General features: G+C 42.5%; 1 protein-coding gene across 5 annotated transcripts in view; it reads right to left on the bottom strand.

Annotated features, from left to right (window-relative positions):
- Positions 1 to 26,195, bottom strand: part of LOC122620870 (unconventional myosin-VIIa) — a 1,106,244-nt gene that overhangs the window by 552,770 nt on the left and 527,279 nt on the right. The window lies entirely within an intron of this gene.

Raw genomic sequence — 26,195 nt, 5'->3', positions numbered from 1 at the left:
GTGGCAGTTTTGGGCGGTTTGTGGGCGTTAGAGTGGGCGTGGCAACATGAATCGACAAACTTGCGCTGCGTCCATGTTTCGAAGTCTGTATGCTTAATCTCAACTTTCTAGCTTTTGTAGTTCCTGAGATCTCGACGTTCCTACGGACAGACGGACAGACGGACATGGCCAGATCGACTCGGCTACTGATCCTGATCAAGAATATATACAGGGTGGGCGGCTCAAGCAGACGATCGACCGTCGCACGATGGCGCAAAAGATACAGATATTATACAGAAATCAAATTTTTGATGACAACGGATCATGGGATATCGCATTCGACATTTAATAGTTCAAAAGGGTTGAATCCAAAAAATGATTCAAATCGGTTAAGTATTTTAGAAGTTACTCGTGTTCAAAGTTGAACCTTTTTTGATTTACAAAAGAGTTACTCGTGTTCAAAGTTGAACCTTTTTTGATTTGCAAAAGAAACAGGTGTTTTTTATAGAAAATTCGGACTTTGCGGCCGATTTTTAGGTAAAATATGTAAGCGACCGGTTATTGTCTCTTTGGAAAGGGTCATCAAATCTCTGTAAAACCAAGGTAGAATACATGTATAATAATCTTTGCATGTGCAGACATACCTGTTTTACCGAAGTACTAATTTTCACATATTTTTCAACTTTGATGGAAAACAAAAAATGGGATTCTACCGGCTTCTGGGTTTGGCGTATGAGGTGTTGTTCTTGAATATGTTCTTTATCATAATCAAAAGGGATCGGGTCCCCCCACGAATTTCCCAGGCAAAAGATACTATCAACTCAGCGTAAAAAACGCGCGGCTTAGTGCAAATTCTGCTACAAGCGCAGTCGCTGCGCAGTACGAAATTGTATGGCAGGCATACATTTTTCCTGTATTGGCGGCTTGTTTTTCAATTCCTGACTTTGTAATGATTTTAAATGAATGTATAATGATTAATTATTCTTCAAAAATATTAAATGAAGTAAAATTGAATAATTATTTTTAACAAAAAGTGCATACATTTGTAAAAAAAAAAGGTAAAAATAGATTAAAAAAATTACAAAAAAAAAAAAAATTGTTTTCTTTAAAATTTATTTATTTTTTGTTTTTAAACATTAAATATGTACCATATAAGCATTTTCGGAGAAAACAAATGAAAAGTATTTGTCGAAATTGGATAAAAATTGGAAAAAATTGCCTCCAAAAACATTAATTTTCGAGTTAAAATCTAATATTATATTTATCACACCATATTGTATACTACTATACTACCATACTATATTTACCTTTCATTAAACAAAAAAATCTTTGAAAATATGCACGCTAACGCCCAGGCCTGGCGACAGGGAATACGGGCCCGGGGGGAAACACCCAATTAAAGTCAGCAACTCAAAAGCTTTCTCTCTAAAGTCTAAAGTCCATATTAGAAAAGCTCGAAACCGAGGCTTGAACGTCAATCAAATCAGAGTAATTATTAGAGTTCAGTTTGAGGCCTAATTATAATCGGTCGGTGTTCTTCTCAAGAATAAATATTGCAATCATTCAGTAAAAATAAAATTATATTTTTTTTTACATATGAGTATTGCGATTATTTATTTGGCGCAGTCGGTAGGATCTGTTAAATAAAGAGTCCTTTTAGTACGGTACTGATCCATTGAAGGATATGCTATACAACTAGCTATCCAGGATCGGCGAATTAAAAACAGTGATTCTAAAATTATTTTGAGATCCGCAAAAGAATCTACGGGAAAGTAGTATTCAAGAAAAATCCCGAGTGGTCAGTAACATCTGCAAAACAATTTAAAAGAAAAATCCAATCCGTAATAGATCAAAAATTGCCGGATAGAATTTATATGTCATTGGCACGCACCCTTATTGGGAAAGATAGCTTTCATATAATTCCCCTCGTAAGAGGTACTATCAATGAAATCAAACTTCAAACGAAAACGGAGGACAACTACAGAAAAGTCACAAAAGTCACGGCCATGGAATTGCAGTGCTGGAACTGCCAGGAAAAGGGTCACAGGTATCAGGAGTGCACCGCGGACAGACGTGTCTTCTGTTATGGTTGCGGTAAAGCAGATACGTATAAGCCGTCACGCTCCAAAAAACCAGCAAGGGCGTGGCACAAAGGCACGCAGACAGATGGTTTTGAAATCAACGATGACAAACTAAACGATTTCAACCAAACTAGTAGCAGCGTATCTACAACCTTTGAGGTGGACCAGGTCCAACAAAAGCTAGAGGTCACAGATACAAGCCGATCAAAAGTTCGCAGGGAGAAAAGAAAAAAACTAAGAACGGAAGAACGTAGTGGGCTTATTGGATACAGTGGCATCTGTTAGCTGCATAGGTGGTAGTCTGGCCACAGAGCTGCCAGGTCTAAATATTTTATGCCAAAAATGTACCGCAGATGTTAGAACAGCCGATGAACAATCTCAAAAAATTACCGGCCGAGTAACCACTGAAGTGTCCTTCCGAAACGAGAATAAAAATATCACCTTCTACGTAGTTTCATCTTTAGCAGGGGATCTCTACTTAGGAATAGATTTTTGGAAGCACTTTCAGCTGCTACCCGAAGCTTTTTGTGGCAACAACCAAGTAGTGGCAGCCTTAGAGGAGCCTTCGGCTCGAGAGCTTACTTAAAGCCAGCAGAAAACGCTGCTTCAGGTTGTTCAACTTTTCCCGTCGTAGGCCTTAAAAGGATTAGGAAGGACCCAATTGATTACCCACTCCATTGATGTTGCTCAAGCAAAGCCAGTAAAGCAAAGACACTATACCGTATCGCCTGCAACAGAAAAATTAATGTACGCCGAGTTGGATAGGATGCTCAAGTTAGGGGTTATTGAAGAGTCATCCAGCGCTTGGTCCTCCCCAGTAGTCCTGGTGCAAAAACCAGGAAAAGTTAGGCTTTGTATCGATAGCCGAAAGTTAAATGATGTGACGGTAAAAGATGCATACCCCATGCCCTTAATAAATGGAATATTGAGTAGACTCCCTAAAGCTGAATTCATTACTACCTTAGACCTTAAGGATGCATTCTGGCAGATCCCGCTAGACCGAAGCTCCAAGGACAAAACAGCGTTTACCGTGCCAGGGAGACCCCTTTACCAATTTGTGGTTATGCCTTTTGGGTTATCCAATTCTCCTCAGACTGCACACTGATGGATAAGGTGATACCCGCAGACTTGAGAAACGAGGTGTTCGTCTACCTGGACGACCTACTAATAGTCTCAGACACTTTCGAAAGGCACATAGAAGTTTTGCAGGAGGTTGCCTCTTATCTACAAAAAGCCAAACTAACCATAAATGTGGAGAAGAGCAACTTTTGCATCAAAGAAGTAAAATATCTAGGACATGTGATTGGAAATGGAACTGTAGGGACGGACCCAGATAAAATATCCGCCATAGTCGAATTTCCAAGCCCGCGATCAATGAAGCAAGTTCGTCGATTTTTAGGGATGACTGGGTGGTACAATAAGTTCATAAAGAACTTCGCAGCGCTAGCCTCCCCAATTACAGATACTCTAAAAAATAAACGGAGATTTGTTTGGACCAAGGAAGCTCAGGAAGCCTTTGAGGGGCTAAAGGAAAAAATGTGCACTGCCCCAGTTTTACACAGCCCGAATTTTGACGCACCTTTTTCCATTCATTGCGATGCAAGCAATACAGGAGTTGGTGCAGTCCTGATGCAGCAAGACTCGGAAGGAAACGAGGTTCCGATCTCCTTTATGTCTCGGAAGCTGAACAGGTGCCAATCAAACTACACGGTGACCGAAAAGGAGTGTCTGGCAGCCGTGTTGGCAGTAAAAAAATTTAGGGCATATGTGGAGGGACAAGAATTTAGTATTATCACGGATCACGCTTCTTTGAAATGGCTTATGTCCCAAGGAGACCTAAGTTCCCGTCTGGCCCGCTGGTCCCTAAAATTACAAGGGTTTAAGTTTAAAATAAGCCATAGAAAAGGCAGTCAGAACGTGGTGCCAGACGCCCTGTCAAGGACCTTTACAGACGACCTATCCGCTTTCGAAGTAGCAAGTTTAGTGGATATGGAGGCCAAAGCATTCAGGGGAACGGAGTACGAAAATTTAAAGTCAGCTGTCTCTTCAGGAACACCCAGATTGTTGGATGTCAAGATCAGCAACGGGTACTTGTATCGCCGCGCGGAACGCGCTGCAGACGAAAAGGTTGGAGATGAGTCTTGCTGGAAACTTTGGCTTCCCAAAGAATTAGTTCCCGACTTGCTAAAAAGAGCTCATGAAGATCCCATGGCAGCCCACTGCGGAGTAGCTAAAATGTTGGAGAAACTAAGAAGATATTTTTATTGGCCAAATTTAGCAGCAGATGTCAAGGAATTTGTCAACAAGTGTGCGGTGTGTAAAACTACCAAACACCCCAGTCAGATCTTAAGGCCACCCTTAGGAAATACTGGTCATTCAGACAGGATCTTCCAAAGACTTTATGTCGATTTTTTAGGACCGTATCCGCGTAGCTCAGAAGGGAATATAGGATTGTTCATAGTCGTCGATCATGCTTCAAAATTCCCATTTCTTAAAGCCGTAAAGAAGTTCACAACGGAGGCTATCCTTCCCTTCCTGGAAAAGGAAATCTTCCACTGTTTTGGCGTTCCGGAAACAATCATTTCCGACAATGGGGTACAATTTAAATCCGTGGCTTTCAATTCCCTGTTAGAAAAATATGGCGTGGCGCATTCTTATACCGCTATTTATGCACCGCAAGCCAACGCTTCAGAAAGGGTCAACAGATCTGTTTTAGCTGCTATTAAAGCTTACAAAAGAACTGGGATAGTAAGTTCAGTAGCATCTGTTGTGCGTTGAGATCGAGTTTACACTCAGCCATTAAAAGAACTCCCTATAGGATGGTGTTTGGGCAGCACATGATTGTAGACGGGAAGTCGTATCGAGTTATTAGAGAACTAGGACTGCTGGAAGATAGAACGGTGCAGTTTGATAAAGACGACTCGAGGGATATAATCATGCGTACCGCCCAGGAGGCGATGGACGTTCAAAGGCAAAGAAACGAGCGGTCCTACAATCTGAGAAGCCGAGAGGTATCTTATAGACCTGGACAGGAAGTGTACCGAAGGAACTTTCAACAAAGCAATTTTTGCAAAGGGTTTAGCTCAAAACTGGCTCCGGTCTTCATAAAATCAAGAGTTCGGAAGAAGCTAGGAACGGCTTATTACGAGATCGAGGATCTCCAAGGAAAGGTTGTAGGCAAATACCATGCTAAAGACCTACGGCAATAGAAAGTATCCGCCCGACAAGCTTGAATCTTCCTTGTGGTAATACCTTACCCCAAGTTAGATTTTGGTAGGGGGGAATTGTAAGGTAGCTTGTCGTTGGTCTCGGCCTAAAAGTAGGCACTTAATTAGGTCGGGAAAAATGTTAACTAGGCTGTCAGGAAGAGCATTTCTCCAACTGCAATTTTTGGAGTTCAGACTCGGGGTCCCGACCCGAAGCGGTAGCCACTGGGCATTAATTGAGTTTAAACCAGCGAGCGAGGAAGTGCGTCCGAGCAATCCGAAAATAAAAGTAATCTCTCAAAAATACAGAAAAAAAAGAGAAATTCAACAATTTGGTAATTCAACCAATTCAACCAAAACCCAGTGAATCGGAAAATCTATATTTTGATTAACTTTAGTGCCAACCCCTAGAGGGTAAGTTTTGTGCGTGTGTTGTGGCTCAGAATTTTTTCTTAAGGGCATAAAATTACAGGTGGCACCTAGGAAAATATTTAATTTCAAGAAAATAACCATTGCCAGTGCGACCAGTGAAGGAAGCACAAATTGCCGACCAGGAGGTCTATTTCTGGATTGCCTCAGACTGCAGCGCCACCGTTAAGCGCAGAAACATGATTTAATTGAATTCACTATATTAACATTATCTACATATATACCCATTTTTACCTTACACCGCTTCACACCTGACCGACTGCTTGTTAAGCAGATCGGCAACCAGACAAGCAGATCATCAAAAGTTATTCCGATCGGAAAAATAAAATCCGCCTTATGTTAGGAAACTAATTTAAGTTATTTTTGTAAGAGAACTAGTATTCATTTAGGGCAATTCCTTTCTTTTCTTTCCTTCTCCCTTTATCCCATTTTCCTTCCTCTTCCCACATAAGCAAGAGCCCGCCTAAACTGGCGTGAGTACAGAATGAAGTAAAAAGAAGAGAGAGAGAGTACCGCAGTAGGAGAGCATCTCAAAAGAGCAGATCGAAAATAAATAGCTCTCTTAGGATTAAAAGGCGGTGTAAGCTGATTTCTCTTTCACAGGCAACCACTTGAAGCGCTTCATCGTAGGAAATCCAAAGTGAGTAATTTAAATTGTTTTACATAAATGAGGAAGCAGCTGCCGAAAAATAAAATAAAATCAAATAATTAGCTACTGCGGCACTACTTGTTTCCAAGTCCACGGTATATCAAAAATAAATTCGAAAAAAAAAGAAATTTTAAATTGAAATGAAACTCGATCATGTTTAAAAATTACCCTTGCCCCAATCTTCGTTTTTCTAAAATCTTAAAAGAATAAAAACATAAAAATTTAAAAATTAAAATACACATCCCTTTATAACCTATTTTCCCTATTCTTAATGCCCTGCCGAGCGTAAATATTCCTTTTTTTTAAGCAAACAAAAAAACTTTAAATTTTTACATACATATCTGTTGCGATAATATCTACATGAACGCCACAGTCCAAAAAGTCTTTTAAAAATTTAAATCTAGATGTTTAAAATTTGTAAGTTAGGGTAATCATTTAGGATATGTTGTCTAAACCTGTTCCAATAAAAACATTGTCAGTTTTTAAGTTTATTCTATGTTAAAAATTAAATTTTATAATGTTTAAATCAGATTAAATCTCTCTAGGGGTGCCATGCGTCGACGGAAGGTGTATGTCGTGTAAAATATAGCATACTTGTAGGGATCACCGGTTATGTCAAATGGTTAGTGGTGGTCAAGGTAGGGTGGGCGTCGACAGCTTAACAGCTGCTGTCGTACGAGTGTGCTATGTCCTTGTTTGTCCTTAGTCCTGTCGTCCGATAGTCCTTTAGTGTTTCTTGTGGAGATCAATACCAAAGCACGCGAAATAAATAAGAGTGTGATACAAGATGAGCAAGTAGTCGCGATGTCAAATATTCGCCCCCTTTACTCTACCGAGAATTGGTAGCCGGAACCAGCTACGGCGTCGGGACCATCACCATACCCTGGAAAGGATCGCATTCGGTATCCCACAACACCTATAGTGCATAGCGCGGGAAACGGAGTCCGCTCAGCATATGTATGAAAACGCACTTGCCTACTACCGAACATAAAATAAAAGCCGTAAAGACAAATAAGCAAAAAATAAGTGAACCGGTGCATTTTTGTATGTGGATATCAGCAAAGTCAAAGTAACAACAGTGACTTTCCAAACAAGTGCATAATTCAAGTAATCTGAGTACCAAACAGCGGCCGAAGCGTGCCGCAGAAAAACATTCATACCAACGCACATATATGTATATATATATTGAGATAGACTTAGAGTATTTTTTTTTTGTTTGTTTGTGTATAATATGTTATTGTTCGGTTTACAAGTTATTGATTTACGAATGTATATGTATGTACAATTCCATCAGTATCTATAGCAACACCCAGGATCCAACGTGTCGAGATCTCATCGCTCCGAATTAAAGTTGGGGTAAGTTTGACGGAACACTGTTCTTGTGATTTCTCTATATTTTTATATATGCATATATTCTCAACACACGATTAGTAAATATATGTATACTTTTGTAATAATGTTAACCGAAGAATATCAGGTATAAACAAATATTTTAATGTTATCCTCTTCGAGGCAATGTATTTCATTGATAAAAATTAAATGTTTAATGTTCAATATTGTTTAAATAAAAAACCTTGTTTTTGCAAGTTTTTACCCAGGACACGGGCACTAATTTGTCACACATTATTAAATTAAATAATCATAAATTTTTTCTTAACTATAAGTTTTAGATTTCGATGATTTTGTAATAGTTATAAGAAGCGATTAATTGCTGGGTGAGTATACACAAATACTTTGAAACAGTCCACAAGCGACAGGAACCGAACCCTGCAACTAATTTCATTATCCTTATCGTCGTCGTCAATTCGAACCGTAACCAAGACGGAGAAAGGTTTTAGCCAAATGAATTTGATATAAGGATATATTAAAAAGTCAACTCACTAACGAGTATTAAGTTGTCTCTAACAATCTTAAGCTAAACCATACAATGCCTATTTATTTTAGTCGCCTTCAGGTGGTTTGGAATATATGGTGGTGAATACATGCGAAACTGCATTGTCAGCTTTTCTACCAGCTGCGCCCACAGGTTGACTACCATACTTAGGCTTAAGGAAAATTAATAATAATATGACAGATATAACCATATACATATACATAAATATTTATGAATATATACATGAAAATAATCTCTTTGCGTTTAAAGGATTGTGTCGTGTTCTTAAATTGTTCCCGTGAACAAGAGAAACGGACAATATCATCAAACTCAACCTAAAACAAAGTGAGTAAGGGGCAGGAAGGAGTACTTAAAAAAATGCATAAATTAAACCCTGAGGAATGGGAGGCTTACGGAAAATATTCCGAGAATAGCCGAAATAAGAGCATCGCCAAGTGCACCTCCTAAATGGGAAGACGCATGCGTACATTGAAGAAAGCAATTAGTCCACGGCACCTCAGCCTTATCTATGCGGATCATTTACAGATCGCGCTCTCTTATACTCACGCCTGCATCTTTGTCGTTGCGTTATGCTGTTCGCTCTGTAATATACTCACTCTCGTTTTCGTACCACATGCATGTGCATCCCTGCCAAATTTCTCGAAGAAAAAATATATAGATCGTTTGAATTCGCTAACATAAAAATAACAAAAAAAGGTAATAAAAAATCTTATTAGCTCAACATTTTGGAGACCCTGACGTGATTTATATACAGTGGCGTGCAAGTGTGAGTACATGTTTGCAACTTTTCACTGTTGGCCTAAATAAAAAAAGGTATTAGTATATTAGTACTGTTTAAAGCTTAAACTCAGCTGTTACTGCAAAAATAAAATTTGTCTGCAATAATTGCACATTAAAGACAAATAACGGAAGCTGCCGCTGATTCTTCTTCGCACTCATCTTCCCGCTTGGACAAAATTTGTTGTTGGTACTGTTGCCATGGCTGCTAAAAATACTGGAAACGTTACCGCTGCTGTCGCCCTGTTTGGTGACATCTTTGAGGCGCAAGGCGACTGCCATATAATTCGCTGGAGCCCATGCTAACTGGCTGGATTTTTATTCTATATACACGACGATAATATTTAGCCATCCTGACATCTCAAACATATAAAAGCTGCAGCATTTACTATCCTATTTAAGGCGTTGGAACCGTTCGCTCACTGGAAATTTCGGAGGGCAACTATGCTATAGCTTTGGAGTTGTTACAAAACAGATTTTCTAATCGACGCTTAGTTTTTCAGGCCGTTGTCACTAAGATTTTGGGGCTTTGTGGTACTCCTAGCCACTGCCGCTGTGTTAGAAAAAACCGGTCAGGAACCTTTGTTCCTTGCCGTGCTGTACTCGACTCTGGCTCTCAGCTGCACTTAATAACGTCCCGATTTTCAAACTTGCTTCAGCTTAAAAAAAAACTTGTGTTACCGCAATAGGTTACTCCATCTTCAAGACATATGGTTTGTCAGTTAACTTAACAATGCGATCTTAAACCTCCGAGTACTTGACTTCTATCACTGCTGTCATTGCATCCAATATAATCGAACATCAGACCAACTTTAACATCGACGTTTGTAACTGGAACATACCCCAAAGCCTGAAGGTCGCGGATGCAGAGTTCAATCGCCCCCAGCGCGATCATTTGTTGATAGGCGCCAGTCTATTTTACGACCTGCTATGCTTTGGTCATGTCAGACTTCTGCCGGGTCGGCCTCAAATTCAAAATACTTGTTTAGGCTGGGTTGTTTCCGGAGGCTGCAGTCGCTTCAATGGCAAGGCTTTAATATCGTCGTGCGCGGTTGTTCCGCCCAATAAGGAAACCCAACTGGATCGTCTTGAAATGCTTCTAAGGCGGTTTTGGGAGGTGGAGTGTTGCGCCGAGCCCATTGTCCGGGCTACTGGGGAAGAGCTTGACTGTGAAGCGCATTTCGTTAAACACTTTGCTCGCTTGCCATCTAGGGATTATTCTGTTCAATTGCCAGCCAAGTTCAGTTTAGATCTGTTGGGAGAGTCCTACCAGCAAGCTAAGCAAAGATTCTTATCTCTTGAGAGAAAACTAGAGTATCGTCCAGTCCGTCAAGGCCCAATACAAGGCTTTTGAGGAGTACTTACAGATGGGAAATATGTCAGAAGTTCCGACAGAAGAATCCCATTCCTGTCGGTATTTTTTGCCTGATCATTTTGTCATGAAAGAAGACAGCACCGCCACAAAGCTTTGCGTCGTTTTTGATGGATCGGCGTCAACTTCTTCAGCATACTCATTAAACGATGTTCTGATGGCTGGTCCAGTGATTCAGCCAAAACGATTCCAGATTTTTCTTCGTTTTCGCTCACATCCAGATGCAATCCCAGGAGACATCTGTAAAATGTACCGATGTGTCAGGGTTTCGCCTGAAGATAGCTACTTCCAGTGCATTGTGTGAAGAGATTCTCCTCAAGATGATCAGTGCGTGTTAAAGCTGGATATTGTTACGCTTCTTACTTAGCTTCTTACTTAGCTGTGAAGTCGATGCATCAGTTGTCTATGGTTGAGGAGGCGAAATTTCCAGTGGGTGCTGAGATCCTTCGCCGTGACTTTTATGTTGATGACTTGATATCTGGTGCCAGCTCCAAAGACAAAGCCATCAACATAATGCAGCAGACATCCGCTCAGTTTTGGAATGATATTAAATCCTTGCAAACCAAAGGGGTAGTACCGACATCTAGTCCACTTGTCTCACTGTCACCTTTAGCATAATTTGATCCCCATATTGGCCTATTGGGGGAGGAAAACCGTAAACAGGGCAGAACGAAACCTAACTTAATTAAGCACATAATGGCGGATCTGCCATAAGAGCGTCTTGATGGATCTCATGCATTTTTCGTTTATCGAGCCAGATGTGACAAATTTAAACTTCAATCGCTTGGATAGCTGGCAGCGCGTCGCCTACCTGCAGCAGGTTTTCTGGTCCCGATGGAAGGAAGAGTATTTAACCTTACTGCAGCAGCTGGGTTAGTTGTGGATGACGTGGTCCTCGCTAAGGATGCATGTTTGCCGCCCCTGAAGGGTCCTTTAGTGAGAGTCGCGGAGTTGCCACCTGGTAGAGATGGAGTTGCCCGACTTTCTGTGCTAAAGACACCAATAGAATTGACGAAGCGGGCGGATGGAAAGCCACACTTCCAACGGGGGGAATATGTCGGGTCTAGCAGCCGCCAGCAGCACCTAAACTTATGTTCAGTTTTGTCAACATTGGAGAAAGCACTTAGTCTACGGCACCTCAGCTTTATCTATGCGGATCATTTACAGATCGCGCTCTCTTGTACTCCTGCCTGCATCTTTGTCGTTGCGTTATGCTGGCTGCTCTGTACTCTATACCCACTCTCATTTTCGTACCCCATTAATGCGCATCGCAGCCAAATTTCTTGAAGAAATTCATTTCATTTTTAAAAAAGGATAATAAAACTTCTTATTAGCTCAACATAAATATATAAAATTTAAGTCGGAGAGAATTCCGTGGAAAAACATTCTTGTTGAAGAGAATTCCAGGGAAGAACATTTTTCTGCTGGCAAAAGAAAAATCGAATATCCTTCTCTCTATCGCACAACATGATTTTATTGACGGCTTGCTCGACCTATCGTTGTCGCAAGTAAATGGTATACGAAACTCTTTGTATGGATTATTGGATCCATGTCTTGTGACATGCGACAGAGTACCACTTCTTCCTCAACTTGAAGACCCATATCATCCTACCTTCAAGGTGACAATCGACATCGGTACCGTAATGAAAGAAAAATCAGAGAAGTCAACCAAACGAATTCATCGTTTTCGCAAGGCAAATTTTCTGAGCAGCATAAATTTTACAAATGGCTTTCATTGGACCGATCTTTATACGTGCAACAAATTGGCGGATGACATAAATATTTTTTATATCGTTCGTTTAGTTTAGTTCGCGCAGGATCCGAAATGTTTTTATAATTTCGTCAACACTAAGCGCAAAACGATGTCTTACCCTTTCTCGCTATTTTTTGAAAATATTACAGTAACATTGGATCAGGCAATAGCCGATCTATTTTCCAAATATTATTAAACAACATATTCCACGTAGGAACGTAGGGATAAGGATATCCCCTACTCTTACGCGGTATTTTTTGTTTTTTTTTTTTACGCGCGAGGCCCACGGCTACACCAAATCGAACTTTGGACCGGGCCAACGGTTAAGTCATGGACTTTGGATCCGGAGACTGCAGACCAAAGGGATAAACCGTTAGAGGAGGCCTATATAAACAGGCCGAGCGCTGGAAGCAAGACCGACAGTCAAGGAAAGCAAGTGTACGAGTCAACAACGTTATAACGAAGTCAGCAGAGGAGCTACGACCGTGATAGTCACCAAGGAGCAAGATCGCTACGTCAAGACGTTCGGGACGAGAAGGTCTCCGAACTGAGACGCAGGTAGCTGAGGTCCAAACGACGAAGCACGAGTAGCCAGGAGGCAAACAACAGGAGAGGTCAGACCTAAGCGGGCACCCGAGGAAGCGGCAGGGTTTGTGGTGAAGACCCGGTGGACTGTGTAGGAGATCGCGTGCTTGAACCAGGCGACAGCCTGGTGTGTCCGTGCAATCCAAGCAGGCGTGGTACCGGCGCCACCAGTCCGAACCAGACGTGGGGTTGACGCGTTGCTGTTCCACAGGCGTTTGCCTTGGGGATCACAGCCGTGAGCTTCCGTGAGTCTGCGTACGACAACAATTCCCAGCCCACGCGACGAGCGCCCAACAACTAAGGTCCGCGCCACCCAGGACGACGAAGGCGGTAAGACAGTAGAACCAGGCCGCCGAGCAGGACACCCAGGTCCGACCGCACCGGCAGAAGAGAAAAGGTAGGGTGGAACGTTCGTCTTTCACTGGGCGTCTTGCTACAGGGACTGCGGCGTATCCGGGCGATAGCGCGGTGCGTCGGAAGGAACTGAACAAGCGTCTGGCGGGACCGGCCGGGACAGAGCAAGGGACAAGAGGTTGTGGCTAGCGAGGCGTATGCCTTTGAGAGCCCCGCCAATTGTTCACCCTAGTCTGAGAACGGTGACGCTTCCCTAAGCCCTCGACCTTCCTCCCCACGCGTCAGCGGCAATACCAGGCGAAGATCCGAGGCCACGACGAGAGAGCAGAGGCGTCCGGACAATTGAAATACATTGTAAACTGAGATCGAATAAAGACCCGAGAACGAAACTGCGAGTGTTATTACTGGTAACCGGGTGATCACGTTATTCTATAAATTTGGTGGGACGAACACACAAACTCTACTGAGCTAGCCGCACGTATTCCGTAGCGAGCAGACCAACAAAATCAGTTCGTTACAGCACCCACTTAAAGTGTAAGTTGCGTGCATTGAGTTGGCACGACAAAAGGTCATAACTTTACACTTAGAGCCATTTAAGCCGTGATAACGTATTAAGTTATCACGGCACCATGTTTGAAGGAGGACTCACAAAGGACTCCTTCCATATTTGGGGGAACTGTGTAGATTCTAGAGATAAACAAAAGCTCACTGCTTTACGATCTTCAGCGTGTTAAGCCAGGCTAATCGCCAGGCTCCGACGGAATCCCCGGCTGTGTGCTTAGATTTTGCGTAGAATCTATGGGCAAGTCTCTACTGAAATTGTTTACCTTATCTCTGGAATATTCGCAGTTCCCCCAACTTGATTTATTGGGTTTCCCTGTTGATCTTCTTAATTGGATTTTGCTGAAAGATTTTACACTTTGCGATTACGATCCCAGAGTCCGGCCCTAGGGATCCTAAAACCTCGCAATTGTGGATCATACGGATCTAAATGGGGTCGATGATGATTGCAGAACAGCAAATGAGAACCACAGATGATCAGAGATAGAATCCCAAGCGATACCCCAAGTTTTGGTAATGTCACTCCCATCATAAAATTTTACGTAGGATTCCCTGTCCTCCTTGGGTACATCCTCTAGAATTAACGGAATATTGGAGCACCATTTCCTCAGCTTGAAGTGGCCTCTAGCAAGATTTTTGGGGTCTGGTGCATAATGTTGATGGCATCTTCCACGGAATTGGCACCTGATATGAGATCCTCCACTTACAAATCGCGACGAAGAATATCTGCTCCAATGGGAATGCTGTCCGCACATACATTGCCAACTGGTGCATAGCCCTCACAGACACACATAGCCTCCTACTTGGAGGCTAGCTTGGTGCCGTACGTAACTGCACCCGACATTAACAGATCATTAAGAGAGTGACCAGAAGAAGTAGACGCTGATCCGTCAAAGACGACTAGAAGCTTAGTTGTAGAACCATCTTTTTTCGTGACACAGTAATTCGGTAAGAAGTATTCGCAAGAACTGACCTGGGATGAAGGAACAAGAGACATATGCCTAAGGCCCAGATACTCCATCATGAAAGCAGAATTCCCCTCAAGAAATAGAAGACTCCGCATGGCCTGCTACTAGGAATCTCCCAAAAGACCCAAGTTTAATTTGGCCGGCAAGCGGACAGAAAATTCACAAGTCGGCATTCGGGCGAAGTGCCTCACGAAAAGCGCCTCTCAGTCAAACTCTTCTTTTGTAGACTGAACTATTAGGTCTGGACAACTTTCTACCTTTCAGAAGCGTTTGCAAAAAACATCAAGCTTTTCAATAACATTATTCTTAGGGGTTTGGGATGGAGGTAGCAGCTATTATCGAAGTGCCTATTTGGAGCATTAGTTGCACATATGTTTGTAGAGTAGTCCGAAGCAGTGGAACGTAGGATAATATCGCCAATAACCCATCAGTAACGAAATCGCCTACTCCCGAAATTGTTTCATAGGATCTTGATTTTTTAAGTTGAAGCTGGTTGGCAAAAAGGGATGTAATTATGTGCAATTGCGAGCCGGAATTCCCGTTCGGCAATGAACGATTCATTACGGCTTTTAACTAAAATGGACGCAGTGGCTAACAGCGCAATAACAGTGCAGTGGCATAGAGAGGCTACGCATTGTCATCAGTGCTAAGTCTTAAAGCTGTTGGAACTGATGCATCAGGTGGCGCCTGCTCGGAAGATGGGATTCTTAGTGATGCTTAGACCCACAAGTGTGGCAGTGGCTTGAATTGCATTGACGTAGTTGATGTCCTCGTGTGTGGCAATTCATACACAGAGCCAGCCTTTTCACCTCTTTAAGACGATCAGATGGCATGCAGCCAACAATAATTCGACAATTGATATAAATAAGGATATTTTATGTTGTCAAATTTTTCCCACTGGCCGCCTGGCGTTTAGGTTACCATGGCGTAGTCCACGGCTTCGAATGTTCTGCAGCGCTGCTCCAGAAAATTTGCTATAGATTCCCACGACGGAATCAACTTAACGAAAGTCGGATTCTCTAGATGCTCTTAGCATTTGGCATGACTCGTAGAATCCAGTTTTTAAAGAAGGACTATAAGGGCTCCGGCGATATGCTCAGGCGAGCCCAAATGTATCCGATAGTTCCCGTAATTTAGAAACTGATCCATTGGCCAGAATCTCCGTAATGTGTGGCTGAAAAACCAAACAGCGGTTTTCAAATCGTTTTTGCAATAAATCTAACGCAGTATATAGTTTCTGTTAGAGATTTCCAAAAACCGGAAATCTTTCAAGAAAAACTTTAGGTGCTGCAACTTCTAAATGTTGATGAGATCCGGATATCTTCCTATAATACTTGTAAGCATCGACACTTTTAGTCTGTCCAGTTCGCATAGCCTCCGCTGAATGTTTTAAGCGTCAAATGCGGAGCAAAATTGGCATTACGCTGGCTATAAGCTAGCTTTGAATTGCAAATTCGTCGAAGTGTTCACTTACTAACTCCAGTTCCTCTAGGTCGTTGCGAATCGTCTCGAAGTTTCTCGATTTGTTGCAGCCGCACAAGCAGCGTTGATTCATCGCAGCCCCTTAGCGACTTATTTAACAAGGATATTTGCAACCTTTGAGCCATTGCGTAAAATGCAATTGACTTACGCTTCAAGAAGTTCACTCTTTTCGGGCTCCATGGAATTTAGCTTCAATACAATCACAGCGCAATAATAGAACGATAGGGAACGACAAAAAACTAACGGCAGCTAGCCAAGCGGCAGTATATATATATAGGTATATAATATAACTCTATATATACCGTTTATATATGTAAGCAATTCATGCCTGCTGTCTATAAAAAAACAAAATTGACTTTATTAAAGATGTATACAGCTTGATTAGTACTCTCACGCAGCTGAGAACACAAAATATTTAAAATATTTTGTTACGTCGGCGTATAAGTGCCACACCTGGGTTCATCAATGAAAATCATCGCATATATAAAAAAAGAAAGAACGCTATAGTCGAGTTCCCCGACTATCTGATACACGTTTCTCATCTAAGGGAAGTGCGAACAAAAATTTTAGCACTGGCGGTTTGTGAGCGTGGCAAAAAATTGTTTGGCAAATCGAGAGAAATTTACGACCAACAAAAATGTGAAAAAATTTCAAAACATTTTTCAAAATAGTTGGAGTGTCAGTTTTGGGCGGTTTGTGGGCGTTAGGGTGGGTGTGGCAAAACGTTTTTCTGCAGATCGATATAAATTTACAAGACTAATAAGAAAATGAAAAAATATCAAAACAATTTTCAAAAGTGTGGGCGTGGCAGTTTTTTGCGGTCTGTGGGAGTAAGGGTGGGCGTGGCTAAAAGTTCTTTTGCATATCGATGGAAATTTACAATACTTATGCAAATATTTAAAAATATCAAAAAATTTTAGAAAAATGTGGGCGTGGCAATTTGAGCGGTTTATGGGCGTTCGAGTATGCGTGACAAAATGAATTGACAAACTTGCGCTGCGTCTATGTCACTGGAGTCTGAATGCTAAATCTCAACGTTATACGTTTTGTAGTTCCTGAGATCTCGTTCATACGGACGGACAGACGAACGGACAGACGAACGGGCTGACGGACATGGCCAGATCGACTCGGCTATTGAACCTGATCAAGAATATATATACTATATATGGTCGGAAACGGTTCCTCCTGCCTGTTACATACGTTTCAAGGCGACTTAGCATTCCCATGCACCGCAACGCAGCACTCCGGACGATTACCGCTGCTGGACGTTCTACGGGCGGAGCGCTGAACTTATTTCGGGCACGTCAGCATTGCTCGTGTGAAGGTACATAGTTGCTAGGGTACTGTTTATGTAAAACACTTTAGTTGCTGAATCAAATTTTTCGAATTTTTTTTAGCGGAGCCGCGTTCAAAATGTCAATGTAGTAGCTGTTTTTCAGTAAAGAGGTGATAGTATTAGAATTGAAGGCGGCCTCATTGTCGCAATATATTGTTTTGATTTTAGGGAACAAGTTTTTCGCACGTGTAACGTGGTATGGGTGTTTCCCTGAGCTCCTGCTATTTTGGGTGCCTGTATATTTGGCTTTGGTGCATATTATGCAATTTTCAACCACTTCCTTTGCTAGGCTGCTCATTTAGGGGAAATAGTAATCGCGGAGGACTTGCTTGATATTTTCTTGAGCCGCTCCGTGTGCACGATCCGAGCAGGAATGGTACCCACACCACCAGTCAGAGCAGACGTGGGGTTACCGTGTTTCTGTTCCACCAGTCGTTTGCCTTGGGGATCGCAGCCGTTAGTTGCCGTGAGTTCGCATACGACGACAATCCTCAGCCCAAGTGACGGGCACCCAGCGACACGGTCCACACCACTTAGGACGACAAGAGCGGCGAGACAGCAGAACGAAGCCGCTGAGCAGACCACCCAGGTCCGTCCGCACCAGCTAGAGAGAAAAGGTAGGGTGGAACGTTCGTCTTTCACTGGGCGCCTTGTTACAGGGACTGCGGCGTAAACCGGGCGATTGCGCGGAGCGTCGGTAGGAACTGAACAGGCGTCTGGCGGGACCGGCCGGGACAGAGTAAGGGACAGGAGGTTGCGGCTAGCGAGGCGTACGCCTTGAGAGCCCAGCACTGGTTCACCCTAGTCTAAGAACGGTGACGCTTCTCTAAGCCCACTGCCTTTCTACTCGCCACCAACCACGTGTGGCCGCAGCCGTACCAGGCGAGGGTCCAGTTCTACGACGGTAGAGAATAAATAACCAAGAAACGAGAACTGCAAAGTGTTGTTACTGGTAATCGGGTGATCACTTTTTAATATAAATTTGGCGGGACGAACCCACGAAACTTCTGAGCTAGCCGCAGGTGTTCCGTAGCGAGCAGGCCAATAATATCAGTTCGTACATCGTCTCTATTGGTTACGTCCATTATAACACCAACATTGGTGGGTAGATCGCAGTGTATCGTATTTACGACGTCGGGGCTTACGACTTCTTTCAGAACTTTTAAAATGCTGCCTTTGCGAAATTGATTGGTTGGGGAGTTTTGCTACAAAAGAACACCAATCTTGGTTTTAGTTGGAAGTTCCTCAGTTGGTAGTTCCTCAGTCTTTAAACCGAACGGTAATAGACAAAACTCATACTTTCCGCCATTTACCAAAAAAGGGTTTTCTCGCGGTCATTCTCGGGCAAGTATATCTAGTGATAACCGGACTTTAAATCTAACGTTGACTTTTCCTAAATTTGCCAGTAACATGGGAATATTTGGTATTGGGTACTTGTCAGCGATGGTTTTTTCGTTAAGTTTCCTAAAGTCTATAACCATACGCTTATTCTTATTCCCCAGATCATCATGGCCTTTTTTGTCCACAGCCCATGTTGGTTTATTTTACGGCGACCTTGAGTTCTAATAATGCCATTCTGCAATAAATCTGCTATTTCTCACCAACTCAGATACACCCATGGGATGCGGGTATATTTTGGCGTATAACGGCTTATCATCGCTTGTGCGAATTGTGGCAACAACCGAAATGTTCAAAGAGGTTGAAAATACCTTAGATCTGTTTGTGATCATGTTTTAAAATTCAACTTTTACAGATTCTGGTACGGCAATGTCATTTACAATGTCATTTACATTGTCGCAACTGTGATGCTGCAGCTTTTCAGAAACAGAACCATCAATTATAGTACCTTTCTCTGCGTCCAACTTCGCTCCCACTTGAGCTAGAAGGCCAAATCCTATAATGCCATCGAAAGGTGTCAGCGTGTCAGCTTTGGCTCTTGTGAGTTTGGTCTGAGCTGGCAAGACTATGGCTCTCAAGGGTTTCCTGAGACCTGCAATGAACGCATGGAGGGCATCTTTTCTAACCTCATTATTAAATATAATACAACTGTCTGGTTCGTGTGTCATAACGATCTTATTTGTTATTAGTGTTGACCGTTTTTCTACGTCGTCGTAGTACTGCATCAGGCTAAGTTCTCCTTGCCTGAAGTCCGCGTATGTGCAGTCCAATCGATTAATTATGACACCAAAATTCAAGACTGTGTTCTCGGCAACTAGTAGCCCTCTTGCCGATCACCTGATCTTATTTCTCAAAATAGAAACGGCTTGGTAGTGAACCTCGCTGCCATGATATGGTTTGAAAACTTCATTTGCGTCTACGGCTGACTGTCGCCCCGACCCATAGTCATCTTGGGCTCCCGTAAAATCTGGCATGGTTATTACAATGTCAAGCTTGACTTCACATCGAATGTATTGTAAGTAACTGATTTCTTGGTTCTGCAAGCAGTTTCGCGATACGCGAACGGATGTGGATCTAATAGAGTCAATTAGGGACCGAAAGCGGAAAGAGAGATAGAGCTTTGACTGTTTCTTTGAAGCCAATGGGCAGATAACGGTGCCGGAAAAAGAACTGATAGAAATTTTTCGCCAGAATTTGCGTCCGGAAATTCGGCATGAGCTTTTAAACGTAAGCATAGATTCCGTTCAAAAGCTTAGTGATATCTGTCGGCGCAGGGAAGGTTTCTTAGAGGACGTTAAACGTACTTATGGATACCAAAAGCCAGCTTCTTTTCGAAAGCAGGTATCCGAGCTGACGCGGCGGAGTTTTCTGACGCCGATCAAGTAGCCGAAGTAGATGCTTTTGCATTGGTGTGCTGAAACTGCAGGAAAGAGGGTAATCGGTATCACGGATTTAAGTAGTAAAGAAAAATATTTTGCCAAATGCAAAAAGTGATAGGCCGATTTAAAACGCCGGTTCAGTACGAGGAAATGACACAAGAGTTAGAATTATATATTATTCCTTCTTTGAGCCAGGATTAATATTTGGGCATTAATTTTTGGACCATGTTTGGACTCTTGCCACCGGAAATGAGTATAGAGGAATTGACCAGTGACGCTTATGTCTTGTCTGACATCCAACGAGCCAAGTTGCAGGCAATTATTGATCAATTTCCTTCTTTCGCTGTTTTGGGTTTGGAAAAAACAAGCAAGCTTTCCCATTCTATAGATGTTGGGGAAGCCAAGCCCGTAAAACAGAGACATTTTCCTGTTTCACCAGCCGTTGAGAAGTGACAAAGAAAGACACGTATCCTTTGCTACAAATAGATGCTATAGACGACTCAATCGTCTAACTAAAGCCAATTTTATTTCTAGCCTGGATCTCAAAGATGCCTATTGGCAAATTCCACTAGATCCGCAGTCGCGCGACAAAACCGCATTCACAATTCCTGGCAAGCCATTTTATCACTACAAGGTGATGCCTTTCGGTTTAACGAATGCGTCGCACAATGACTAGGCTGATGGATAAAGTTATACCGGCTGAACTTAGAAATGAAGTTTTGGTGTATCTGGATGATCTCCTGATCGTCTCAGACAGCTTGAGGTTCAATTAAGGTTTCTGAGCACCGTTTCTAGTCACATAAGAGCTGCTGGTTTGACATTAAATCATCATGATAAGAGCAAATTTTGAATGAAAAATGTTAAATAATTAGGCCATATTGTGGGTTGTAACGAACTGATTTCTTGGTTTCTGCTCGCTACGGATTGCAACGGCTAGCTCAGAGAGTTTGTTTGTTTGTCCCACCAAATTTATGATTTGTGTGATTGCCCGAACAAAGGGAAGACAGAGTTTCTGATTAGAACAACCTTTATCTAGTGACGTTTGACAAAGGGAATTCTGCGATCCTCGCCTTCGGATGCGCGTAGTGGATCCTTCGTCGTCCTTCTTCGCTGGTCCCGCGTCGCTCTCGACGGCGTATCCGTGCCGGCTCGACTGGGGCTTAGCATATTATGGGAACAGGGTGTATCGTCCGTGAGATAAGCTAGCGCTCCTCCCCGAACCACATTTGCTGACCAAAGACTCCACCGTCCCTTCTTCCGTATGCCAGGCACTCGTCGCCTTTGCCAAAGTACCACCTGCGGGCTCGTACGGGCCTTAGGATGTTAAGGGTGGGGCAGGGTGGATCGTCCGTGAGATAACTGGCGCTCCTCCCCGAACCACCTTTGGAAGCAAACACTCCTCCGTCCCTTTCTGACCACGCTAGGTCCTGGTGTTTGCTTGTCCTTCGCTTGCGGAGATCCTCTTCGGATGCCCGCTTCGACGCTCACTTGCCGTTCACTCGTTCCAGGTCTCGTTCCGCGTACTTTAACTGTTTCACTATTTCGCTGTCGACCTTGGCGTACTTTCACTGACCGCTTGACTGTATAGTTCTCCGCGCACTTTTCCTGATTGACTGTCTGACTGTATGGCTCTTTGCGCACTTTTCCTAATTGACTGTCTGTACTTCCACTGGTTGACTGTGTCCACACTTTCTGAATCTGCTCCGACCGTCTGGTCGCACGCCCGTGTCCGGACTGAGCGACTCGCGCCCGTACTCTGCGCTTGTACGTATGACCTACGCGTGTTTAACTGACTGACTGTCCCAAGCTGCGCCTGCGCCGCCCTTTTTATAGGCCGCGGGGATCCCGCTATTTCCATTATTGCGCATAGCTCGCTCGGTTACAAGGTCCAACTCATGTCCAGTTAGTTCACGGTGCATCCTCTTTGTGATCGTCCAAAGTCCACACCGTTACCGTTCGACCTCTGTGCCCTTGGCTGGCTCGAGTCCAAGGTCCAGCGCGGTACCGTTATTTCACAGTCTCTTCGCTTTGCCGGGGTCCAAGGTCCATTATTTACCGTTTGACCGTTTGACTCCTCTCGCATTCCAGCCGTCTTCTCTGTTACAAGGCCGATCTCCTGCACCCGGATTTGTTTTAAGACTCCTCACATTATGGGTCTACAGTTATTTTTTTGTAAGCTTCCATTTTTGGTGCTTCCACGCACAAGCTTTGCATCTGCTGTTTCACCTCATTTAACTGTGATTGGAATGCCTGTGTCAGTCTAGCTTCTTGCTGGGATAAGGCCTGGCTAACGGCTCCAGATATTATTACCTGTAGCTGGGCAGCGTCCATGTCTGTAGTGTTATTTGTCGTAGGGCGAAAGCCTTATATTTCTAGATCCCACCCGTCGTCACTATCGTATTCGACTTTAATAACTCTATCTCTTGCCCAAATCATTGACCATTGGTTGGCACTACACAAATTTATTTTTGAAGAGCACAATTGATTGGCTTTCGAGACAACAAAATTACGTTTCGCGAGAAATAGAATGAAAGTTGACAAAGGTTTCACAAAAAATAATTCTGGTTAATTTTAATAATATACAAAAAAATATGACCGGTCCAGCGGCGTTAGCGGCTGGCCGTGAAATTTTGCAGAGAAACTGCAACTTGGTTGTAACAAAGTCTTCTTAGGAATATTATGTTGGGGAGTTACTTTCCTCTTTAATCGCTAGCCTTGTGGCTCAGTAATTACACCAATGATAGACAAAGTTATTTCGGCTAAGGCCGGAGCAAAGTTTTATTATCGAAGCGTATGCTTTCGGATCTTGGACAGAACTGAAGTACAACAAGAGAGAACGCTATAGTCGAGTTCCCAGACTATCTGATACCCGTTACTCAGCTGTCAACACTGACAGTTGTTGGCGGTTTGTGGGCGTTAAAGTGGGCGTGGCAAAATTTTTTTTGGTAAATCAATAGAAATTTTCAAGACTAATACAGAAATGAAAAAATATCAATAGAAATTTTCAAGACTAATTCAAAAATGAAAAATATTAAAACATTTTTTAAAAGTGTGGGCGTGGCAGCTTTGGGCGGTTTGTGGGTGTTAGAGTGGGCGTGGCAACATGAATTGACAAACTTGCGCTGCGTCTATGTCTATGTCTTTGTCTTAACTGCTTAATCTGAACTTTCTAGCTTTTGTAGTTCCTGAGATCTCGACGTTCATACGGACGGACAGACGGACGGACAGACGGACATGGTCGTTTTGGCTATTAATCCTGATCAAGAATATACACTTTATATGGTCGGAAACGCTTCCTTCTGCCTGTTACATACTTTTCAACGAATCTAGTATACCCTTTTACTCTACGAGTAACGGGTATAACAAGAGAGAACGCTATAGTCGAGTTCCCCGTCTGTCTGATACCCTTCACTCATCTAGTGGAAGTGCGAAGGGGAGTCTTCAACACAGACAGTTTTTTGCGGTTTGTGGGCGTTAGAGTGGGCGGAGCAAATTGATAAAAATTTACAAGACTAATACAAAAATGAAAAAATATCCAAACATTTTTTAAAAGTGTGGGCGTGGCAGCTTTTTTGGGCGTTAGAGTGGTCGTGGCAATATGGGTCAACAAACTTGCGCTGCGTCTATGTCTTTGGGGTCTGTATGCTTAATCTTTCTAGCTTTTATAGTTCCTGAGATCTCAGCGTTCATACGGACGGACAGACGGATATGGCCATATCGACTTGGCTATTGATCCTGATCAAGAATATATACAGTTTATATGGTCGGAAACGCTTCCCTCTGCCTTTTACATACTTTTCAACGAATCTAGTATACTCTTTTACTCTACGAGTAACGTGTATAAAACAGCTGGGGGAAGTGCGAAGGAGAAATTTCAGTTCCTAGCAGCTTGTGGGCGTAAAGTGGGCTTGGCAAAAAGAGTTTTGGCAAAATATCAAAACATTTAAAAAAAAAAAGGGTGGCAACAAGTTTTTTGGCAAATCCAGAGAAAATTTACAAGAGCGTCCAACTGACTCGAAACGATTAATTTTTGTTTCATCTGACCAATAAGCTGAAAACCCCAAATTTTTTTAAATGTTTTAACTCTTGGTATTGGACAGTCCAGTCACCAAGTAACGTGAAGTGAACCGTGAAGCACGGTGGCGGATCAATAATGGTTTGGGGCTGTATATACAAAACGGAGTTGGTCCCTTGGTCTTAATTGAAGGAATAATGCGGAAGGAACAGTATTTAAACATTTTGCGACAAAATCTTCCAAAAGTAATTCAAAATATGGGTATTGCTGCTAAAAAATAAATATTTCAGCAAGACAAGGATCCCAAACACACTTAGATTTTGGTCAAAAATTGGATGGAAAAGCAACATTTTCAGTCGCTGAGTGACCGCCGCAATCTCGTGATATTATATGTATTCCATAGAAAATTTGTAGAGCCATGTAAAATCCCAACTGGCAAAATATGCAGTCCCTCGAAGTGGAATGATGGAGCTGTGGGAAAGAACAAAGGACGTCTGGTACGCTATTCCTCCTGAAATGGTACTACGCTATACCCAAAGTATGCCAAATCGCATAACAGAGCTAAAAAAAATCAAAAGGCCTGTTTACTTATTATTAAAATAATCGCAAATAAAATTTTTGTTTGATATATAACCCCAGTGCATGCATAACTGTGACAATTGACTTTTTTTTACATTTTGCTTCGGCATATTTATTCAAAATGATCAAATCGCTTCATATTATTTTACAAGCGATAGACAAATATAGTAGCAGCAAAACAAGTCTAAGATTATTATCGTACATAAAATAGGAGAAAAGACAGTGACCGTCGAAGTTAGAATATGCAACTCGTGTTACAGTTTTGCTCGTCACTGTATATATATGTATATATACATTTTTCTTTTAGTCTTGTAAATTTCTGTCGATTTGCCAAACAACTTTTTGCCACGCCCACCCTAACGATCACAAATCGCCCAATACTGCCACGCCCAAACTTCAGATTTTTATACCCGTTACTCGTAGAGTAAAAGGGTATACTAGATTCGTTGAAAAGTATGTAACAGGCAGAAGGAAGCGTTTCCGACCATATAAAGTATATATATTCTTGATCAGGATCAGTAGCCGAGTCGATCTGGCCATGTCCGTCTGTCCGTCCGTCTGTCTGTCCGTCTGTCCGTATGAACGTCGAGATCTCAGGAACTACAAAAGGTAGAAAGTTGAGATTAAGAATACAGACTCCAGGGACATAGACGCAGCGCAAGTTTGTCGATTCATGTTGCCACGCCCAATCTAACGCCCACAAACCGCCAAAAACTGCCACGCCCACACTTTTGAAAAAGGTTTTGATATTTTTTCATTTTTGTATTAGTCTTGTAAATTTCTATCGATTTGCCAAAAAATTTTTTGCCACGCCCACTCTAACGCCCACAGACCGTCAAAAACTGCCACGCCCACACTTTTGAAAAAGGTTTTAATATTTTTTCATTTTTGTATTAGTCTTGTACATTTCTATCGATTTGCCAAACAACTTTTTGCCACGCCCACTCTTGCGCCCACAAACCGCCAAAAACTGTCAGTGCTGAAGACTCTCCTTCGCACTTCCACTAGCTGAGTAACGGGTATCAGATAGTCGGGGAACTCGACTATAGCATTCTCTCTTGTTTTTTTTACATTTTTGTTAGTCTTGTAAATTTATCCCGATTTTCAAAAAATCTTTTTCCCACGCCCACCGCAAAAAACTGTTACTGTTGCAATTTTTCCTTCGCACTTCCACTAGCTGAGTATCAGATAGTCGGGGAACTCGACTATAGCATTCACTCTTGTTTTAAATATTAACTACCCGATACCCAGTTGCAACGTGAGCTACGGAACCAAAATCCATACTCACGCTGTCACTTGCTGGCAGAATATCGAAGAGTAAAGAGCTAAGGACTTAATGGTTAACCTTTAGAAAAATAGTCAAATGTAACTAAAGTCATTCATTAAACAGTTGCGAAC

The sequence above is a fragment of the Drosophila teissieri genome, chromosome 3R, assembly GCF_016746235.2.
Source record: "Drosophila teissieri strain GT53w chromosome 3R, Prin_Dtei_1.1, whole genome shotgun sequence".
NCBI lineage: Eukaryota > Metazoa > Arthropoda > Insecta > Diptera > Drosophilidae > Drosophila > Drosophila teissieri.
This window is presented reverse-complemented; position numbering and strand designations above follow the sequence as displayed.